Below are 22622 nucleotides of genomic sequence, written 5' to 3'. Positions count from 1 at the left end.
ATCAGTGTGGAGCCTGCTTGGGATTGTCTCTCTCCCCCTCTCTTTCTGCCCCTCCTCTGCTGCACTCCCTCTCTCAAAAGAAACACACAAATAAAAAAAAAAAAGGAAAAGAAAAATTCCAGTGTCAGGTGTAAAGGTAACGATATTTTCTTTGCTCATTATGTTGGTTGTCAGTTGGTGCTTCTATTGGGATTTAAGAGATTTCATTTGAAGAAAGGGTTTCATGGCTTCAAAATTTGAAACCCCTGATTTTAGGAGTTTGGGTTGGAATTTAGGAGTTTGAAATTATGCAGGGCAGTATTTCAGTTGTATGGGATGGGCCAGGTACAGTAAGATATGTCATTCTTTACACAGATTAATTTATGTTGTTGATGTTCTATGTTCCATAAGAGACTAAATCCATAAAATAAAATTTTATTATAAATGAGCATATGACATGGACATTTTGTTACACAGGTGCTACCTATATATGGCATTCTAAATAAATTATCAAGCTTCACCCACCTGAGGGCACAAATATTAAAATCCATACCTAAAGTTCTCCAGTTTTAGACATTTGGTGATGCAAACCCTCAGGCATTGGGAGATTTTTTATAACTCAGAAGCAATTGTGTCCATATTCTTTTCTTCAGCTTCCTTGAGGAAGTCTGCTCTCTGCAGACCATTTTGCAGGTGGGTTTCCACTTCCACTAGTATCTTGCATGGGAGTGTTGGTATACCAGGTGCCATCATCTGTCTGCCACTCCCACTTGGCTTAACAGTTGTTTTCTGCTGGCTGAGTTTGGCCCTCAACACTTGTGGGAAATCTATGGTGGGCTGGGAAAACAGAGTGAGTCTTCTCCTGAATCCTGTCACATTTTTTTCACTTGAAACAAGGAACCATGCTAGCACTTAGAAATGCACAGAACTTCATGTGAACACCTTCTTCAGTTATTTGATTTAATCTCTACCCCACTAAGGGTAGTCTCTGCACAGACTGAATGGGAACAGACACCAAGTTATTCACTCAATTCTTCTGCTTTTTCTTCCTTTCCCCGACTAGCCCCAGTGCTGGACACACACACACACACACACACACACACACACCCCTCTTTTCTTCTTTAGCCTGAAAATAAAATACCTTCTGTACAATAACACGTGGAATAGTCATCATCCCTCTGATCTGGCAAACTGAGTCTAAATTAGTTGAGGCTGGATACAACTGGGGCATCCAGTTTCACTTATGTTTTATAGTATGCTACCATTTGTAAAGTGTTTTTACATAATCAATTCTCTTATTAACCCTAAGAATACCAGTCCTTAACAAACTGAGGGTTGATGGGGGGGAATGGGTGATGGGCATTAAGGAGGGCACTTGTTGGGATGAGCACTGGATGTTGTATGTAAGTGATGAATCATGAGAATCTATTCTTGAAACCCAAACTACACTGTATGTTAGCTAATTTGAGAATTAAAAAAAAAAAAAAAAAAGAATACCAGTCAATCTATCACCAATGATAAACATGAAGTATGAAAAGACCAAGAAGATTGCCAAGATATGTGATGATGAATTCTATATGTCAATTTGACTGGACTAAGACATGTCCATTTAACTGGTAAAACACTTCTGAGTGTATCTGTGAAGGTGTTTCTGGAAGAGAGTAGCCTTTGAATCTGGCAACTGAGTAAAGAAGATCACCCTCACCAAGGCATTGAGCATCATTGAATCTGTCAAGGGCCTGAATAGATCAAAAAGGCCAAGAAGGAAAGGCAAATTCTCTCTGCTCGAGCTCAGATACCCACCTTCTTCTGCTCTGGGATGTCAGAGCTCCTGGGATTTGGGCTTTTATACTCTGACCAGGACTTACACCATAAGCACTTGAATTTTAGGCTTTCCGATTCAGCCTGAATTATACCAGTAACTTTTCCTGTTCTCCAGCTTGCAGGTGGCAGACTGTGGGACTTCTTGTTCTCCATAAGCATGTGAGCCCATTTCTATAAGAAATTCCCTTTTCTATATAGCTGTATATATATATCCTATTTTTTCTGTTTCTCTGGAGAATCCTGACTAATGCGTGGTACATTTGCAACTACAATTCAGGTCTCTTGGCACCCCCACACAGAGCCAATGATGACAGTTGGGTGATATTAACATAGAATGGTCTTTAAGGACTGAGTTTACTTATATGCATTCCTTCTTTTCCTTTTAGCCAAATATTTTTTTGCTCTCCTCTCTCCTCCCCCTCTCCACTTCTTTCTTTCTTAAGTTCAACCACTTAAAGTACGGTGGGAGGCAAGAGGAAGAGTAGAGGGAAAGAATCATCTCCTGAACTTCAATATTCTTGTATCCCTGAGATGTGCACTGAGAAGGCAGCCTTCTACGACCATTATTTTGAAACATGAAAGTTAGGCTTTAGAAATACATAATGGCTCCTAAGGAGGTGTCCCTAGGGGTGACCCCAACTATTAGTTTCCTATGGGGCATCCATTATTGACTGACACAACAAATACATGATTTTCATTTGTCACTAATAATACCTACACTATAAACATATAGAAAAAAAGTATAATATAAAGGGCTTAGGAAGAGAAGAGTAATTTTTTCAATGTACACTGCTTAAATAACACAAATAGGCAAGGTAATATAAGAGATAGTCTCATCTCTTTAGAATAAAATAATATAGAAAATTGACGTAGTATAACTCTTATTATTTTTAAAAAATCAAACAGCTCTTTTTTGGGAGTATGTCTATTGAGGATATGATGAGCAAAAAGGACATTGGCCAAGTTCAACTCACAGATTCCCATGTATTATCCTGATGTTTTAAAGTAGGTACTGTTTATGTGACATGAGCTAATTTTTTATTTCTTATTTTGATTTTTTTCACAAAATAACCCCTATTTAAATAAAAATAATATATGCTTGCCTATTATTTAAAAAAATCAAACTATATAGAATAGTAGAGGGAAAAAATCAAAAGGCTTATCTACTTCTGCTCAGTCCACATTTTTCCAAATGGAAGGTTTTAATGAGAGTTCAGAGAATTTTGTAAAGTCATTTTCTTTTTTCATGGTTGATCTGTGAGCAAGGAAGCTGGCTCAGGGACCTAGACTTTACCACCTGTCACATCAGAATCCTCTGTTTCTTTCTTTAGCTTTGCTTTTTGAGGTATATGGATTTCATTTGTTCACATTTCCTTATTTGGTGGCTGTTTGTGAAGGAATTTTTTTAAAGGTTTTTTTTTTTTTTTTTAATTTATTTTTTGAGACAGAGAGACAGCGTGAGAGAAGGAGGGGCAGAGAGAGAGAGGTAGTGAAGGATTTTTTATCCTTTTTCTTCCTCTCTCCACGTAAAAACTATTTGTCCATTTTATTAGGATGAGGGAGGGTGATTTTATGCTGCTGTGTAACTGAGCTAGTAACCCAAAACCCTGCATTTGGTTTATAAAGGTAAATGTGAAGTAGATTGATATTTCCAAAGAATTTTTACCCTGTGTTCTGCTTCTTCGGGATTTGAGACTAATATGGAGTAATTAGGAAAGAAAAAAGTTACATTTTGTTTCAGTCTAACTCCGAGTAGATGGAAAAGCATAGAATTAATCAAACCAATCTTTGAACTCCATTGTCAACTTGCAACATGATTCAATTTCAGAGTTCAACCAGTTCACACGGGATATTCACGAACATTTTGCATGTTACATTGTAGGGCCTGTAGTGAATGTGGCAGGTATCATGATATGAAGAACTTGTTGGCTCAGCTGCTGGGGATCCTGTCACCAGGTGCCTTAAGCTTTCATACCCTTTAGGAATTGCCTTACCTGCCGAGAAGCACCAAAGTCACACGTCCTTCCTGGATAGCACGTCCAACGATTTGTATGGAAAAGCAAATGCCTGGCCATTTTGACGGAGCTGAGAACAACTCTGAAGAAACATTCTGGCTTGAGAACTCTTAAGAGGGTCGGTGAAACTTATTGGTCCTGCTGCTCTGCCCATTCCTTATCTTCTCTTCCTTCCTCCACAGGTGTTCATCCAAAGGTACCCCCTAATAAACGCCAGGAATACCAAACCCCCTCTCAGGATTTGTATCCAGGGAGCTCATCTGTGGCAGAAGTCATTGTGACTTTTCTCATCAACATCTACTCTATCCCTATTCTACTATATTGCAGCTTTATTTATTTATTTATTTATTTATTTATTTATTTTTGTGAAGTTAGCTTAACACTTAGCACTGGGGTGTTTATCTAAGACAGACAAGGGGTTCCTGTCTAACTTGCCACAAAGGTTCAGATTGATCAGGGCTAGCAAGTTAGTACATAACAATTGCTTGATCATAGGGAATGACTTGGGGACAGTCCAATCAGCGTGGATTTTAGGATTATAGTACTTACAGGAATAAATGTTGCTCTCTTCTTAGATGTGAACCATATTGCCTTCAATGGCTGCTAGTATCTGTCTTCCAACAGTAGTGGAAACCAATCTGAAGATGATGCTAACACACCAAGGACAGAACTGAAGCAGATGTTGAAGAAACGATCCAGGCCTGGATGGAACCATGACTAAATCCTGTCCTACAGGTGGGTGTGGGTACAGGTGATTCATCAGGATTTCAGTCTTTTTCTCCTAAGACCCAACTCTTCAGAAATAGCAAATTAAATGGCTCTGAGTATTCTTAGAAGGTAAAGATATTTTTTTTTCCTTAAAATTTTTTTTATTAACCTTTATTTATTTTTGAGAGAGAGACAGAGTATGAGTGGAGTAAAGATTTTAGCCTGATCGTAAACCAGTTTACTTATTTATATTTTTAAGTTTTTATTTATTTTGAGAGGGACAGAGACAACATGAGCAGGGGGAGAGGGAGAGAGAGAGGGCGAGAGAGGGAGAGAGGGAGGAAGGGAGAGAGAGAATCCCAAGCAGGCTCCACACTATCACGAATCGTGAGATCATTACCTGTGCTGAAACCAAGAGTCAGATGCTTAACCGACTGAGCCATCCAGGCACCCCCATGAACCGGTTTATGAAACAAACCTGCTAGCATTCAGGATAATTCTTATTGCCCTATTAGTTAGACTTGCATTAAACAACATTAAAAAGATGGAGATAATTACTATCTCAAGCACCTTGCCACACATATTTATACTTGTTGGTCATAATTTTATGGCTTTAGCTTGAATAAACATTGCTTTATTGCTTTTAGCTTTTAGCTTGCGAATGCATGGTGATTATATTGGTGAAGTAATGGAAATATTTTAAAATTCTTCCTCTTTTACCTATTAAAACGAACCAAAGTTTACAAAAAAAAAGGCTTAACATGCAAAAATAAAGTATGAGTAATTATAGTAATGTCTGTGTAGTTTAGTGACACAAGAACAACACACAATGTGTCATTTTCATTCTCAGCCGACCTTCACTTAAATAGAAATTTATTAATGGGTTTTTACACAGAAGAATGAGGTACACAGATACAGGTCTGGGTCCTTAGTCAACTTGTGAGTACATTTTGCAGTATTATATTTTTAACCTTATTCTGTCTCATTTATTACAAGGAAAAGTATAATACAAATGGAAAATACTGGTTCCTCAGTAATAGTCATCTGACAAATTCAGCTGACAAATGAGTGTATTTCTGGAGATTGAACTGAAAAATATGTATGTAAATGAACAAAGAACAGAAAAGAGACTAAAAGTAGCAAGAATATAAAAATACTCACTTATTTTTGAGTGTGTGCATGTATGTGTGTTATAGATGTACTGATGATATAAAACCAGCAAGGACTATTCTCATTTCAGCACCAGCAAAGAACTAAAATCAGAGAGAAACAATAGCCTTTATTCACTGATGATTCAACAGACTGAAGATAACTTTTCCTCAGCACACTTGGGGATTTATAGACAGAAAGTGGTTTTGATTATTTTCTGAATGAAGTCCCATCTGACATAGTAAGGAAGAATCTAAAATGTCACCAAATATCACCCCTAAAAGCTTAAGAGCAGATCAAATATAAACTTTTTGAAATATCCCACCCTTAGTATTTATTTTATTTACACTGGGAAAAAATATCTGCTTATCTACGGAGGAAAAAAAAATAACTAAAGTGGTATTACCACTTTAGAAATCTTTCATTATGTTACCTTTTTTGAAGGGTGTCTAACAACAGCACTTTTTCAAATAAAAATACACAATATATTGGACAGTAAGTATTCCGATAATATTAATTCATAAAAATCATTAAGAAGCTTAATTTGTCATTCCTGTTAGTTTAAAACTACTCTAGATAATGAAAAGAGACAAGAAGGTGCAACGTGGTCCCTAAAATGGAGACTTTTGTGTGATTATAAAGTTAAATATTAAGATATTTTTGGTTAATGAATGAGAAAGTAACATAGGACTGAAATAATTAAAAGGGAAAATAATCGTTTGATGGCTTAATAGATAAGGTTTCACTCAAATTACATCACTCCATTGCTTGAAATCATTTGATGGCTTCTTACTTCCTATGAGATAAATTTCCATGTCTGTATCTGGGCATTTAAGCTTCTCCCTAATGTACTCCCAGTCTAATCTTCTTAATTTATCTTTTCCCACAGATTCTTCTCTAGAGCCATACTTGCTGGTCCCCCAAATAGCCCAGCATCACCTCATTGCCATGCTTTTTCTTTTCCTGTCTCCTCTCATGGCAAGAAAGTCTTCTGCAACCTCCCAGATAGGACACATTCTTCTTTCTCCTCCAAATCCCCATCCCGTGTCTGATAGGGTCAAAGAAACATTATCTTACTAAACATTCCAGAATTCATCCGAGAAAGATAACTGTCTATGCATAGAAACAAACATTGATAAAGTTACTGAAAAAAGAGATGAGCTCCTAAAGTGAGGGAAATAAATCCAAGAGCTAACCTACTCTGGTCAAGAATAAGCAGGAAAAGGGGGAGAGAAAAGAGAAGGTGTGTGAGCCACGGTGGATGTGCAGTACTGTGGATTTGCTCTGGAAGTTATATAATCCAGAATATATGACATCCTATTTTAGTCAATGTTTCTGTGATATCGTAATCTCTAAAATCTTTGGTAGATTATGCCACACACAGAAGACCTTTTGAATATTTTCCTTGTCTTTTATTTTGAAATAGAAGAAAGAATATAAAGTCCATATTTGTTTAACTGCCAGCAAGAAGATGAATGAAGAGACTCAAGATTCAGGATTAAAAAAAGAATCCAGGAAGAGCAGGGAATAGGAACAAGAAGTGGCTAGAGAAATAGCTTTTCCTTAGGATTTAACAGAATTCTTAGGGATAATGTGGACTTTCCACAAAGCATAAACTGGGAGTGTTGCTCAACTTACCTGTAGGGTGACCAACCACCTCAGGACCTGGCACTGAGGCCTTTCCTGGGATAAAGACAGTCAGTGCTGCAACTGGAAAGTCTCAGGCAAAGGGAGATGAGCTGTCCACCCTAATGAGAACAGAACGACACTGACATAAGGTACCTCACACGCAGTGTCCTGAATGGTTAGTGCTCATTCTCTTTGTAAAATACTTAATGAAATAGTGATATAACATTTTTTTTTCAGTAAACATGCACACACATGCATACCTGATCTATAATACAAATCTGCACACCCTCAAATAATGACCTAAAGAGACTTTATACTTAATAATTACATGAATAATTTTTTCAGGGAATTTTCTTCATTCTTCTTTTGGAGTTACCTTTAGGTCATTGATTCTCAACTGGTAGTGAATTTTGTCCCCTTCCCCAAAGGAATTCGTCAATGGCCGGAGAAATTTGTGATTGTCAGAACTTATGTTTATATGGGTGGCTCCTGGACTCTAGAGGCCAGGGATGCTATTGAACATCTTACAATGTACAATACACCCTCACCCCACCCGAGGAAATATTTGATCCAAAATATCAATGATGCAGGTTGAGAAATCCTGATTTGGATCCTGAATCATATTTTTTCTATCATAGTATTAGCAAATTATTGGCTTCACATGAGAACTTGATATTTAAAACCATTAAGATCATTTGAGGAGAAAGAGTGGCACTGTTTCACCAAGCACTCTTTCCAGGCTAAGCACAGGGCAGTGATAGGTAAAATAATTTTAAAACATCAAAAGAAGTATCCATAAACAAGATAAGAATCTTTATGGACCAGAAGTGGAATAGAAACACACAGCTGTAGTCTGGGCTTGCTGGGATCTGGCTCCGAAAGCAAACAAGGCAGCCAGAGTTCAATTCTGTGGAGAAACAGGATCCCAAATGCACCATGCCCGGCAGGGGACCAGCGCCAGACTCAGCTCCTGATTGCAACATTCCATGAGAAAGATAAAAGCTTTTATGCTGCTCCTGAGCTGTAGCTTTTATAAGTTCTGTATTCGTCAGTATAGCCTAGATTATGCTGTTGACAAGCAGCTCCACCATATATCGGACTAAAACAATGAGAGCTTATTTCTTGCTCAGCTACATGTGCACCATAGGTTGATAAGGTGTCTGTGCTCATTCTAGACCTAGGCTGACAAAGAAGCCACTGTCTCTATATGTGCTGGCATCCAGGTCCAAAGAAGAACTCTAGAAGGTCTTGCATCGGCAACTGTATGCTCTGGCCTGGTAGGAAGACATACCACTTTGGGCCAAAAGTTATTAGCTAACACTCATCACTTGGCCCCAGGAAGTACAATTCTATCATGTTCCTGGAAAGAGGATTAACTGCACTAATGAATGCCACAAGCTCTGTATCTAAAATTCTTAGAAGAAGCATAAAAAGCTGAGAACCGGGTATGGCAGGCTGCTTGCTTGTTCAATGACTGGCTCTCTGATAACTTCAATTTTAGAATAGGTTAGAAGCTTCAAGTTATGAGTATGAGATCTGAGCATAATGTGAGGGCCCTTGATGAGGAGGACAGGAAGAAACTGACTATATATGTATCATTTAATACAGGTAGGGAAGAGTGAAGGAAGAGAAAGAAAATATCCCCTACTTAAGATCATCTTGCAATCTATAATCTCAAGGCACCCAAGGAAACCCAGTGATATTTCCAATTTTCCACTGCCGGACAAATAGTGGGATTTCACAATCTTGCTGTCTTATAATTAGGGCTGGAATGTGAAAACAAGTGATGTATTCCAATTCCAAGTTGGAGATTATAAAAGCTGATGTATGATCTCCCATGTTCTTTTCTTTCCATAATGCAAAAAGGTATATTCCAAATAGTATAAGGTCCTATAGCCTATATATGACTGAGAATAATGTAGAGCAGGTCCCCCAGTAGATTTGAAATTGATATGTGGTATGGGCTCCTGGATGGCTCAGTCGGTTGAGCCTCTGACTCTCGATATTTGCTCAGGTCATGATCTCACGGTCGTGGGATCAAGCCCTGTCTTGGGCCCTCTGAGGGTGTAACCTGCTTGGGATTCTCTCTCTCCCTCTCTCCCTGCCCCTCCCCTGCTCTCTCTCTCTCTCTCTCTCTCTCAAAATGAGTACATAAACATTAAAAATTTTGATATGTAGCTTAAGTAAGTTATCTGTATGTATTGTTTTAATCCACTGAAATTTTGTTATTATGAAGAAAATGTACTTTATCATTCAACTGATAGTTATTCAGTTGATACTTATTGAGTGCTTAGGAAATTTTAAACATGGTACATGTTTAGCTAGGCTTTCAAAAGAATGGAGGGTATGAATTGGTGAAGATCACGGTGGAAGATGTTCCAGACTCTGTGAATAGCAGAGGTAGAGTGTTAGCCCAGTGTATTGTTTGACATGGTCAAACAGATGAGGGTGTTTGCTTGAGTGTATAGGTAATATCAGCTCGAAGGAAAATTTCATGAGAGAAGGAATAAGATGTAAATTATAATAAGGAAGGGGGCATCAGTTAATGAAGAATTTTTGGTTCTAGTGTGAAGAATTGAAATCTTGCGCTCTTGAGAATAATTTAGGTTGTTTTAGAGAAGAATGCCACGTTGAAGTTGTGCCCACATATTAGTTGTTTTTAATAATGATTAACCTAGTAGTCATATTTGGATGATTTAGAATGTGGAGCAGACTGCAGAACTGTTATAATAAGCTAAGTGTGAAATAGAGAGTATAACTCAGGTATTGATAGTGGGAATGGTATAACCTTGAGAGTGATTTACAAAAGGGACTATTAATAGGACTTTTTGATTAGTATACATGAGAAAGTTAGGAGGGGGCAAATTAAACTAAATAAAGCCCCTCCCCCCCAAAAAAAAAGAAAAGAAAAGAAAGTCAGAATCAAAGTCACTTGCCTGGGAGACAAGTAAGGTGTTTCGTTTGCAAGAGAAAGTGATGTTAGACTACAGATTTTAGAGTTGGAGAGACATCTCATAGTGATATTGGAATGCAATTACAATTCCGTGGTTCATATGGGAAGTTAGGACCGGAGATACAGATTTATTAACAAACATTTTATTTATTCCATTGACTTAGTTCACATTCACTAGACCAGCAAACAAAAGTTGCAGTGAGTCACTTGTGTGACACTCAGTAAAAGAAAGGGTAAGGCCAAGTTTTTAGTTATGTTGTTCTATTTGTCACTGACAAGCTTTAGAATTTTTAGTGTAAAAAAAAATGGCTACGATTAAGGTAGAGGAGAAAGGGGATTGCCAAAACATAGGGATAATTTGTAATTTAGACTTGCCCTCTTCACCCAGCTTTAAGGAGCTTAACGCTCAACTACAGAACTGGCTTTTGGCTGATCTGAAGAACAAATAAGAACTTGCTCTGGGAGATAATCTTTTTTATTAGCTCCTTTAAAGGTTTTAAGTTATATGTGCACGTTGTGGAATGTAGTCACTGTAGTTACTGCTTTCGAAAATTGTTGACACTTGTATAATTCAAGACTAGATTCATTATGAGTATCCAGAAATACGCTGTGCTTAAGTGAATTTATATTTGCATTCAGAAATGTTAAAAAAAAATGAATATTTTCTTCTCGAGCCATGGCATTTATGATCTTTGTTGTATGGCTAGAAGCTCAAATAAAAAAAAAAAGGGTTAGCTTTATATAAAATACTTAATGCAAAATAGTATAGTGTTAAAAATGCTTCATGTGAACTTGATAGCATGGATCTCATTAAGAAATAAGCAACTAATTCTTATGTATTTTATTACATGAACAAAGGAACCAGCTACACATGAGCAATAAATTTCAATCAATGCTAATTTTTCTATTATTTTCATAATATTTTTATTATATGCAAAAGTAGAGCAATTTTCATATCAAGATTTCAGGAATCTTGACAAACATTGTATTATCATCTAAAGGATAAAATAAATGTTGCTGACAATAGCAGGTAAGCTAAATTATTTAAAGTAATAATGTGCCCATGATTGAATGTATATTAATTCTGCTTTTGGAGAAAAAGCTATTTCTGACTGAATTATTATTATTATTATTACTGAAGGAGAAATTCTTCCAGACTACAAATCCCCAAAATAAATAAGCTATGTATGATCCAAGTATTTAGGATTTTTAAGTCAGGTATTTTGCTGAGATTTTACACATATTAAATTATACAATAATCTCCAAAATGGTTTTTGTGTATTGATTCAGTCTCCAAATAGTGAAAAATTCTTGATAATTGCTTTTTTTTCCCCCTGACTTCCTAACAAATTTATAATTAGCCATCAGGACAATTGAAATGCTGTTAGACCCAGACAGACCAGATTCTGCTGTCTATAATCTTCTAAGAATTATCCTATTTTCACATAGTCTGGGAATCTGTTCGGGGACTTTTAAGCTATTAAGAAATAAGTGCTTAAACTATGTCTGAAAGCAGATGGTTGAAAACCTGATGGCCAATTTCTCATCCTATGTGGGAGAATTCTTTGTGTGTGACATAGGATGAAAAACAGGCCAAATGATCTCAAAACAACATCATTGGAACATTTTAACTCCATGAAACACATATTTCCAAAGGGAGATTCTGAACACCGTGGAATTTGTTTTTCCTCCCTTATGGGGCAAAGAAAACATTTTCCTTTTTCTTTTTCTTTAATGTTTTAAATAACAACTAAAAAAGAGCCACGCACATTTTCTTAGTGGTATCATTTTTCTGATAGCTGAGATAATTGTAAATTCTCTTCTGCCGGCCTAGAGGAAGAGCATTACTGATTTTATATTTCAGGTATACTCGTGACTTAGGCTTTCACTTTGCTAAGGGAGGAACTTAAAGAATTTACGCCAAGACGAATTATTGTGAGAGTCAAGAATCTGGCTGACTGCTTCATAAGGGTCCCCATTTTGAATCGTAAAAGCAACATGAAACTTTGTCAAAACGTGATAGAAATACCAACCATGTTTTCTATGGCTACCCTAGAAGTCTAGACTTAGATGCAGAAGCACTCTGGCTACCATTAGCTGCCATGATGATTGGGTGGAAATTGTCAGGACTCCAATCTCACAAGCATAGGAGAGAGAGAGAATATCACTTCAAAATCAGAAATTAACCAATTGCATAGCCCGTACATAGCACGGTTTTAAGGAGTTTAAAATGGTTACTGGTGACCACTCTATGAGATAGCTACTCTAATTATCCCCGATTTAGAGAGAGGAGCTGCTACTCAGAGCAGTTAAGGAACTGAATTAGGTCATACAGTGAGGACGTGGTCAGCTCTGCAGTTCCCACTCTCAGCCAGCGGGGGTGCTGCCTCTCGGGAGCGCGTTGCGGTGTGCCGCGTCACAGCAACGAGGGGTGCCCCTGCTTCCAGCATCACCTTGACTCTTTAAAACCACAAAGCCATAAAACCTTTAAAGGGCTCATACTTTTCTCCTTGGTTTCGTATAGTAAGGAAAACCCGCTACCAAACAATATACAAAGTTTTGGTTTTTGTTTTTAATTTTTGATCAGTGTGCAAACCAGAATGGTTTTCAGTTTTCATGGTTAACAAAGGTAATAGAATTTGGCGAGGCATCCTGAGAATTCATCATTCTGGAATAGCTATAGACAGAAGTACTATCTGTAAAGAGAAACATTACTTCTAAAGTAAATGTTCAATCTTAAAATTATAGAATTACCTGTGAAAATGAATTACCATAGAATTACCATAGAAAATGAAAAATGAGTAAGAGAGTCTATCATCCTGGTGCTCATCTTGACAGAATTTTATTTGTAACTGTTTATGGGCCAGTGGGTATGATTCCTGGTGAGTTGCCTTGTATAGTACCACACATGTATCAGACTGTGCACATGCACACACTAGCACACAATTATATAGCTAACATAATACAGTGTTTTCCAATTAACTTTATGGGCAAGTTTTGTGACAGAAATTTCATTCTCGTGAATACATTACATTAAGTATTTTGGTTTCAGGGAGTGCAATCTGAATCCATGTGGCTCTTGGATCCTTACCGAAATATAACATGATTTCCAACTCTGCTATGGTCCTGTATTCCATACACTCAGCAATTATGTTATATAGGAAGCCATAGGCTGAACTGTTGAAAAACATCTCTGGATCGAACAGCAATGTATTCAAATGGAAGTAAATAAGAACCGGTTATCTCATGAAAATGGCCTCATGTACCAGGTGAAAGACATCTAGATAATTCTGTGGTTACAACTCCAACGAGGTAACGATGCCAAAGCATATACAATATTGTTCATCATTTGAGATTCATCATATTTTGTAAAAAGCATAGTCTCTGTTCTCTTCATTCAGTGCAACTTCTCGAAAGTATGGCCGGAGCAGGAAGCAATGCTTTTAGCTCCCCTTAGAATTGAACCAAGGAAACAGTATGAGGTATATGTACCAACTTCTGAGACTTGTTTCCTGGGAGATCTAAAACATATTTATTTCAGAATATTAAAAATAAACTGTAGGCTAAAAACCATCTACAGATGAAACCAATGTGATTCAAGAACTCTGAGTGTGGAAAATGAAATCACAGTTCTGCAATCAGTGAGTGTAGGTCATCTATGTTGCTTACCAGAGGAAGCAGGTGTGGGAGGTGGCGGTTAGAATAAGGCCATTAGAATGTGCATTGGTGTGGTGCTGTAGGAAAGGAAACTATTTTCTGCTTGTTTCTCTAATTGGAAAAATTATTCTTCTGATGCACAGTTTCTCATCAGAGCATCTTGGAATAACACAGAAGTGGTTACTGAAGAAATGTAGAACCCTAAAATTAGAGAAAGATGAAAAACTTGAGGACCACACAAATAGAGAGAGAATAGTGAGTTCTGTGGTTATAAATATTTAGTGACAGGCATTTTGCAAATAAAATTAGAAGAAGCCACTTCCCACCCATCCTTAAGAATAGAATTAATAAAATCTGCTATTAATATACAGGACTGGAAAACTTGTAAAGCTTAAGAAAATGAAGAATTCTGCCCAGAGATTATTCACCTAGCAACACAAGAGAAAGAGAGAGAGAGAATGAGAGAGAGAGAGAGAGAGAGAGAGAGACAGAGAGAGAGAAGAAGAAGAAGAAAGGAGGAGGAGGAGGAGGAGGAAGATGGAGGGGGAGGGGGAGGAAGGGGGGAGGAAGAAGAAAGAAAGAGAAACTGAATCTTACTTGACTAAGGAGAAAATTAGAAACAAGAAGCCCATGGCATATTATCTGAAATGTATGGTATATAATTTTTCTTATACTAACTGTGTAATAAGATCTATGTAGTTCTCTTTTTACCGTGTGGAGCCTTTTTTAATGTGATGATCAGGGACCAGCCAATGTTTAGATGGTACACTCGGAAGGGACAACTAAAGAGAATTCTATCAAGAAATTCTTTGTAAAATGTGGTGAGGACCAGAGGAAATCAACACTACTACCAGTTGAATAGTTACCAGACACATTGAGTGGTTTGGGAGAGTGAGTGCCCAGGAGGACGTGTGGCTCTGGTTAGAGGATATTGGCTGGTGTCTGGCCAAGGGATAACAGGTAGGCGGCCAAAGGAATAAATATCTGACGTGTCTCTCTTCCTCTGATTGCTTACATGTGCCTCCTGTTGCCTAAACCCGACCAGAAGCCAAAGGGAAAGGGAATTTGGCTGATACACATTATAGAAGCTATAATGTCCAGTGCTAGAAGAGGGTAGAGAAGGTGGAGAGTAGGTCTGAAGGGGATAAAGGAGAATATAGGGCACACTTAGAAAACATTTTGTAGTTATCAAGTCTTAAATTAAGGTGAGGTGGGTGGGAGAAACCCGGTAGAGTCGAGTCCGGTTCCTGGAACACTTAAACCTAGTCATCAGCAACTTTCATAGAAAAATTGCTTTAACAGGACTTACTTCTTCCTAGCTTTATTTCAACATTCAAAGGGCATTTCCTAGGCTCTGAAAAATCAGAATTCTGCCTTAAGTATTCTGGGAAAAAAACCTCCAGTTCTGAGATTTTTTTTTTCTTTCACATTGATCAGTATACCAACAAATATTAATTAGGTTGTGTAAAAAGAGAAAAGATATGTTTGAGCCAATAAAAGCCCTCATTTAGTCTGTCAGAGATTAAAAAAAAAAACAACAACAAACCGTATCTTTGTATAATATTATAAAACAATCATCTTGGGGGCCCCACATATATCACACATCTATTTTTATGCAGAGTAATTAATCGTTTATTCTGCCCTAAAGAAAATTTACTTGGAAAGTACAATTTGCTCACTGTTCATATCTTTTTTGAAAGGTAAAATGTGGCAAAAAGTTCTGTATGAAGAAGAGATACAAGTACCACACTGTCTTGAAAAAATCCTTTCACTTTCATCAAGACTCTTACTATCTTCCTGGCATTTTTCAAAAGACACACAAAACTTCCTGAGAATTTATGTTTTGGTCCTTTAAATCAATCTTACTATAGAACTTGACAGAGCATTTTATCAGTAACTTCAAAAAGTGAGAAATTTTAAGTCAAACGTGACCGATCCTTTTCTCCTTTTTTGTTCAAACCCTAGGCTCTCATGTTAATACAAGATGAGTCCCTGCGGATGAGACCATGATGCACTTACTGCTCTCTGATGATTCCTGGCTATTTGATAGAGAGTTCTTCTCAACTCTAATCAGAGAAACACATAGAACATGTTTCTGTGTTTTGTTGCTTTCTCAGCAGTTTCGCCCACCTCTCTACTTTCTAGGTCAGTTGAAGCAGGCTTGGTGTCTCTTTCCACTTGGCAGCAAGCAGTATTAGAGTCCTGAAAGTTTACAGAAGAAGGGGGAAAAGAGCAATCTTTTCCTGGAATTAATCACGTTTCAGGTGTTCCCATCCTATCCTCTAAAGATATCATTTCTTTGGTCTCCTCATGCACGGGACTATCTGAACAATATTCTCTAGATTTGGGCTGCTTTACTCGAAATGTGTACAGTTACATCAAACTGTGATCTTCTGTTAACTAAAAATTTGCTTGGATATCTGAATCGATGCCATATCAGAGTACATGAAAGTAAAATGTGACCACCAGTTTGCTTCTTAGTCTAAACTCAGTTTCAAAATATCACTATGGATTATGTATCAATATGTAGCTGCAGGAGAAAATAGTAATCCTAATAGTAAAAGCTGAAACTATTGGAGGTCCTTTTTTTTTTTTTTTTTTTTTTTCTCCAGGATCTGAAAAGAATCACCTGTAATCTGTCTCCTCTTTCTCCACGTAGGGAAGTGAGGATGTTTCCAAGAGATGTGCTACAGATGGGGCCCAGAGCAATGCCTGGCAGTAGGGATTCCAAATCACACAGGTTCTGCCAACCACGTGACCTCGGAGGGGCACTCCAGGTGCAGCTATCACTGCTGAATTCTAGCAGTTTGCCCACACAATAGCTTAGAAAACACATGCTCTGGAGAGCAGAGCAAGGGCTACTTGGAAACATAGCATCTTTTACTAAAAAGGCATAGATCGATGTCACTAATGATTTTATTTATTTGGACAGGGTGACTAGAAGAGAATACACAAGGATGGGAACAAGTCATATCTATAGGGAAAGCTATCTCCCCTCCAGGTTTAGAAAGATGTGTAATGTGGAGGCAACCTATATGAGATGAGGAGAGAAAATTCATTAGCAAATTAATTCTGAGAATCTTTGTAAAGCGCTTATGACAGCCATTAAAGTCATCAGTGTTTTTGTATGACAATATAGCTTTTATCCTTACTCAAGGTGTCTCAATTAATGGATAATATTGGGGGTCAAATCTCTTTTCCCTCTTTTAATCTCTCTTCCACTAGTCTCAGTGCCATTCTGTTTACATATTTACAGAGATAGCAAACACTTTAAAATGCAAATCAAGTTCTTAAGGCTTTAGAAGTGTAAGCAAGTTGAAGACAGTACTGGGGAATTTGAAGGGTAGTTTTGTTCATTTGGAATTTCTCACCTTCATCTGTCTGGCCTGATAAAACCAGTAAAAACATATTGTCTTTTTTCCCTCAAAACCATGACGTCTGATTTTTCTTATAATTGTCATAAAGTGTGTGTTTAAGAGATAAATTGACAAAGGAAATTATTCAATGTATCACAATGGCTACGAGAAATAAGCAAAGGATACAAGTTAAATGCTTAGTAAACTAAGATAAATTTTTGAGAACAGTTGTGTGTAATAATTTAAAATTTTAAGTAGAGAATCTGCAAATATAATTTTTTTTCTAGTGTTATTCCACACATTTAGATTTGGGGAAACTTTTCCTTTCCCTTCCGTCCTTCCTTCCTCCTTTCCTTCCTTCCTTCCTTCTTTCCTTCCTTCCTTCCTTCCTTTTCTCTTTTTCCTTCTCCTTCTTCTTTGGTGTAGCAAAGACGTAGTGCTTCTTATTCTAGAAGCCTTAAACCTTCCTAAGGAGAATACAGGAGAATGCAACAGCCTCTGTTCTAAATGAAAAATCAGGGAAAACCCACACGAATACTATTACAGTGATAACTATAAAGATTTTATACTGATTAAGGTATTGGCTTTCTCTAAAGAGAATCTTATTTCGTCTGCAGAGCTCACCTTCTCTGGGTGAAACATGTTGATTTACTTTTGTCTAGAATTTGTTTTAGCTTGCTTGCTTATTCCCCCACCCCACCCCAACTCCATTCTTAGCACATATTTTGGATTACCTAGAAAAGATTTTATTAGGAAAATATCATGATTTAAAAAAAAACCTTTTAATTAAGGTATAACTTGTATACAGTGAAGTGAGCAAATCTTAAGTTTCTTTATAAAGTGTTGCAACTGTGTAACTACCAGCCAGATCCATATACATAACATCGCCATCACCCCAGAAAGCTCCCTTGAGCCTCCTCAGAGTCAACACTCCTAGAAAATAACTACTCTTTGACCTCTGCCATCGGAAAGTTGTTTTTCTGCATTTGAATTTTGTACAAATGGAATCATACATATAGTCTATATTCTGTGTGTGGTATTATTTGCTTTGTATTATGTGATCTTTGAGGGTTTATTCCCTTTGCCAGTTTTTTAAAATGTAACTAAGCTTTAATATACTATTTTAATCTTTTTGAAAGTATCCAGTACAAGTCATAAAACCACTACAAAAAGACCATGTATTTTGCAATGACATTAGATGATCAATGACATTGATGCTGACTTTGTTTTGCAATTTGTTAATATAAAGAAAAGCTGCTTCAGACCTTCACATTTCATCTACTCACCCATGCCCCATGTCCATAAGCATCAACTATACCAAAGCCTGGAGAGATCACTTAAGGCTTCAGTTTGACACAGGTAAAATCATTACACATGCACAATTAGCTCAATGTTATTTTGATCATGAATTTAGATAGTAAAAAATAGAACAGAACCTGGGTGGTTGTGATGGTTAATTTTATGTGTCAACTTGACCACGTATTTGGCCAAACATTCTGGGAATGTCTCTGAGGGTGTTCATGAACTGAGATTAACATTTGAATTGGTAGACTGAGTTAAGCAGATTGATTTTCCTGTGTGGCTAGGCCTCATCTAATCTCTTGAAGGCCTGAATAGAAGAAAAGGGCCAACCCTCCTGTGAGTAAGTGGGATATCTTCCTGTCTGACACCTTGAGCTGGGACATTGATCTTTTCCTGCCCTCAGAAGCATTGGCTTTTCTTAAATCTGAAGCTTGCCAGCTTTTGGACCAGAACCACATCATTGACTCTGTTGGGTCTCCAACTTGCCTGGGGGAGATCTTGTGACTTCTCAGCCACCATAATCCTGTAATGAATAATTCCTTATAATGAGTCAATCTCAATCTCTCTATCTCTTCTCTCTGTCACTAGCTAACTAACTAGCTATCATCTATCATCTAACTACCTATCTAAAACACAGATTCTGTTGGTTCTGTTTCCCTGGAGAACCCTGATTAACAAAACTGTTGATACTGAAAGCGGTTCTAGAGGAAGAGGATTTTAAGGATGATGTTTCTGAATTGGTTCTGGGGTTTCTGGGCTCTTTAATTTGATTAAACACGGCAATGACTTTCCTGTAGGAAAGAGAGCACTGGTAGTCAATGGCATGATCTGGCAATAGAGATATAAAAAACTATTAGAATTGGATACTCCTAACCAAGCACTTATGAGAAGCAAGGATCTAGGTGATTGTGTATATATTTTCAAACAGTTTTGGCAAACTAATGAATATAGTGAGATTGTCTGGTTATTCCTAATGTTGCTACAAAATGAGGAAAGAAAAGGATGAGTTCATGAATTCGAATTCCCAGCTAAGGCATCACATAAATGATCTGAAGGCTTCTCTGTGTGCCTTGAAGGAGATCCTTATCTCCTGTAGCAGCATGACTGAGATGATTGAATAAACAAGAAAAATCCAGAAACATCCTGTGACTCAATGAATTACAACATATATTCAGTTCCTAGCTTTGTAGGGTATCTACTGTTTGAGTGAAGAGATTAACTGGAAAGGAATGGTATCTTGAAAGTTGAAATGGAAACATATGGGAAGACCTTGATGAAGCTGGCAACATTGAACCTCTAAATTCTAATGAGTTTTCTTTGCCAGTGAAAGAGGTGCCTCTCAAAGGGGCACATGCACGCCAAAGTTTATAGTAACACTAGCAATAATAGTCAAACTATGGAAAGAGCCCAAATGTCTATTGACTGATGAATGGATAAAGAAGACGTTATACACATATATAATGGAATAGTACTCAGCCATCAAAAAGAATGAAATCTTGCCATTTGCAACAATGTGGATGGAGCTAGAATGTATGCAAAGCAAACTAAATCAGTTAGAGAAAGACAAATACCAGATGACTTCACTTATGTGTGGAAATTCAGAGACAAACAGATGAACATAGGGGAAGGGAAAAAAAGAGAGAAGGGAAGCAAACCATAGAGAACAAACTGAAGGTTGATGGAGGCAGGTGGGTGGGGAATGGGCTAAATGGGTGATGGGTATTAAGGAGGGCACTTGTTGGGGTGCCTGGGTAGCTCAGTTGATTAAGTGTCCAACTTAGGCTCAGGTCATGATCTCACAGTTCATGAGTTCAAGACCCACGTGGGGCTTTGTGCTGACAGCTCAGAGCCTGGAGACTGCTTCAGATTCTGTGTCTCCCTCTCTCTCTCTGCCCCTCCTCCATTCATGCTCTATCTCTGTCTGTCTCTCAAAAATAAATAAATGTTAAAAAAATAAAGAAAACAGAGGGCAGTTGTTTTGATGAGCTCTGACTGTTCTATGTATGTGATGAATCACTAAATTCTACTCTTGAAACCCGTATTGCACTGGACGTTAGCTAGAATTTAAATGAAAATTTGAAAAAAAAAAAAAAAAGAAAAGGAAGAGGCATCTCTACGACCTTTCTGAAGGTATTAATCCTGCATTGTTTGAAGAAATTGTAATGGTCTCCCTTGAGGCAGTCGCCATGCAAGACAATGCTGGGTTTCTTCAGGACCTACCCTCACCACACCTCTTTGCTTCTCGATGTTTCTCTGGAGAACCCTGACTAATAGAGAGGTTGAAATTATTTGGGAAACTGCTTAAAATATTCTCAGCTTTTCTTTAGATTGGCTGATATGTGCTATAAGCTTCAATATCAAAACAATTTCCTGAACAATGTTAACAAAAAAAATTACAAGTTGGACTAGAGAAAAAATTACTTTTCTACGGGAAGGGTGCCCAATTATGACTAGATATAGAGCAAGTTAGGAAGACAGAATGGGTCAGAATTGAAACATATATTGTGTTCTTCCAAGAAGCATCTATTAAGGAGAGTTGAAAATACAGCCATCCATAGTCAGGCTGGAGGCAAGGTGAACTGAAATGCATTTGAACTGAATAAAGAATTACATTGAAAAAGAAAGGTATTATGTAATGGAAATAATGGATACTGCTTTTTAAAGAAGAAATTTCCACATTTGGAAAATTCTTAGAAAAAAGGTACTAAAATAAACTCAAAAGAGCTATTCAGTAGAGAAGATATTAATTGGATGATATTAATTGGAAGATAGAAATTGGATGATATTAATTGGAAGATAGAAATGGATATTGAATTGGACGATGTCCAATAATTTAATGGACATTATTTTTCTATTAAAAGATTAGTGTCCTGGTAATAGTGTGAAAACAAAACAAAACTAACAAAACTACATTTGACAAGTTAGAGGTTAGTGTGAATTAGGAAAAGTCTTAGAGAGTTTTAAAAAGTAGAAAAATTTCAAGGTTTAATCTTAAATCAAGGTAAAATTAAATTACTTAATACATGACACTAATACATGACACTAATCAGGATGGATGTTGGCTATGACTAGGGCAACGTTTCATAGGTTCCCTGCTCTGCTGGGCAATAATCCTTGAGTTATTCAGGGTCATATATGGAAAGTCCTGGAGGAGAAACAGTATTGAAAGGGGGCAGGGGAACATGGGGCCTCCAAGCAACCAGAATGAAAGTACTTAAATATTTTAACAAGTGTTTTGGCCTTATCTGTGCAGAGTGGTTGAATGTCAGCTGTACCTTAACTTCACTGTTTGCATAATCCTTGCTGGTATTCTTTTTTAGTCATTAGATAAGGAGGAATCTCTAAAGTTGAAACATTCGTTTGCTTTTGAACACCAAAGTCCTTGAACTGGTTTATTTACTGAGATTGAATAAAACCATCCTCTATTACCAGGTGTGTTCTTTTTAAGTCTTTTCGCCTTTTTTTTTTTTCCTACATAGTATAAAGAAAAACTTTAGCTCTACTTTGAAACATTTGTTTCTTTGTTAGACATGTTTTGTAACTAATTTGAATATATTCATTAAGTCATTCATCCATAGATGCATTTGTTCCTGCAACTCTTCATGCGTGCATTCAACAGATTTTGACAAAGCATGAATGTCTCTTCAGTTTTGCTTTTTTAAAAGAATATTTAGATATTCAATTTAGAATATATTTAGAAAAATAGACTATTTTATGTTTAAAATATTTCTCCGATTATAAAATTAGTATTTTCTCCAAGTGGAAAATATATGGCTAATACAGAAAGGTTTTAAGAAAATAAAAACAAATACTCTGGCTCACACTTGATAATACTACTTGGTGGACTTCGATGTTCTTTTTTTTTTTTTAAATTTTTTTTTCAACGTTTTATTTATTTTTGGGACAGAGAGAGACAGAGCATGAACGGGGGAGGGGCAGAGAGAGGGAGACACAGAATCGGAAACAGGCTCCAGGCTCTGAGCCATCAGCCCAGAGCCCGACGCGGGGCTCGAACTCACGGACCGCGAGATCGTGACCTGGCTGAAGTCG

The 22622-nt window shown here is 37.2% G+C and overlaps 1 long non-coding RNA gene across 1 annotated transcript in view; it reads right to left on the bottom strand.

Moving 5' to 3' along the window:
• Positions 1-5381: 5381 nt before the first annotated feature.
• LOC115512264 overlaps positions 5382-22622 on the bottom strand; it is a 112948-nt gene continuing 95707 nt past the window's right edge. The window contains exons 2-5 of the long non-coding RNA XR_003968353.1: positions 15934-16151; positions 13927-14115; positions 7314-7423; positions 5382-6723 (exon numbers count right to left, since the gene is read on the bottom strand). This is a non-coding gene — a long non-coding RNA (uncharacterized LOC115512264). The remainder of the gene's footprint in view (positions 6724-7313; positions 7424-13926; positions 14116-15933; positions 16152-22622) is intronic.

The sequence above is a fragment of the Lynx canadensis genome, chromosome B1, assembly GCF_007474595.2.
Source record: "Lynx canadensis isolate LIC74 chromosome B1, mLynCan4.pri.v2, whole genome shotgun sequence".
NCBI lineage: Eukaryota > Metazoa > Chordata > Mammalia > Carnivora > Felidae > Lynx > Lynx canadensis.
The sequence above is the reverse complement of the archived record's forward strand: the minus strand, read 5'-3'. Positions and strand labels throughout refer to the sequence as shown.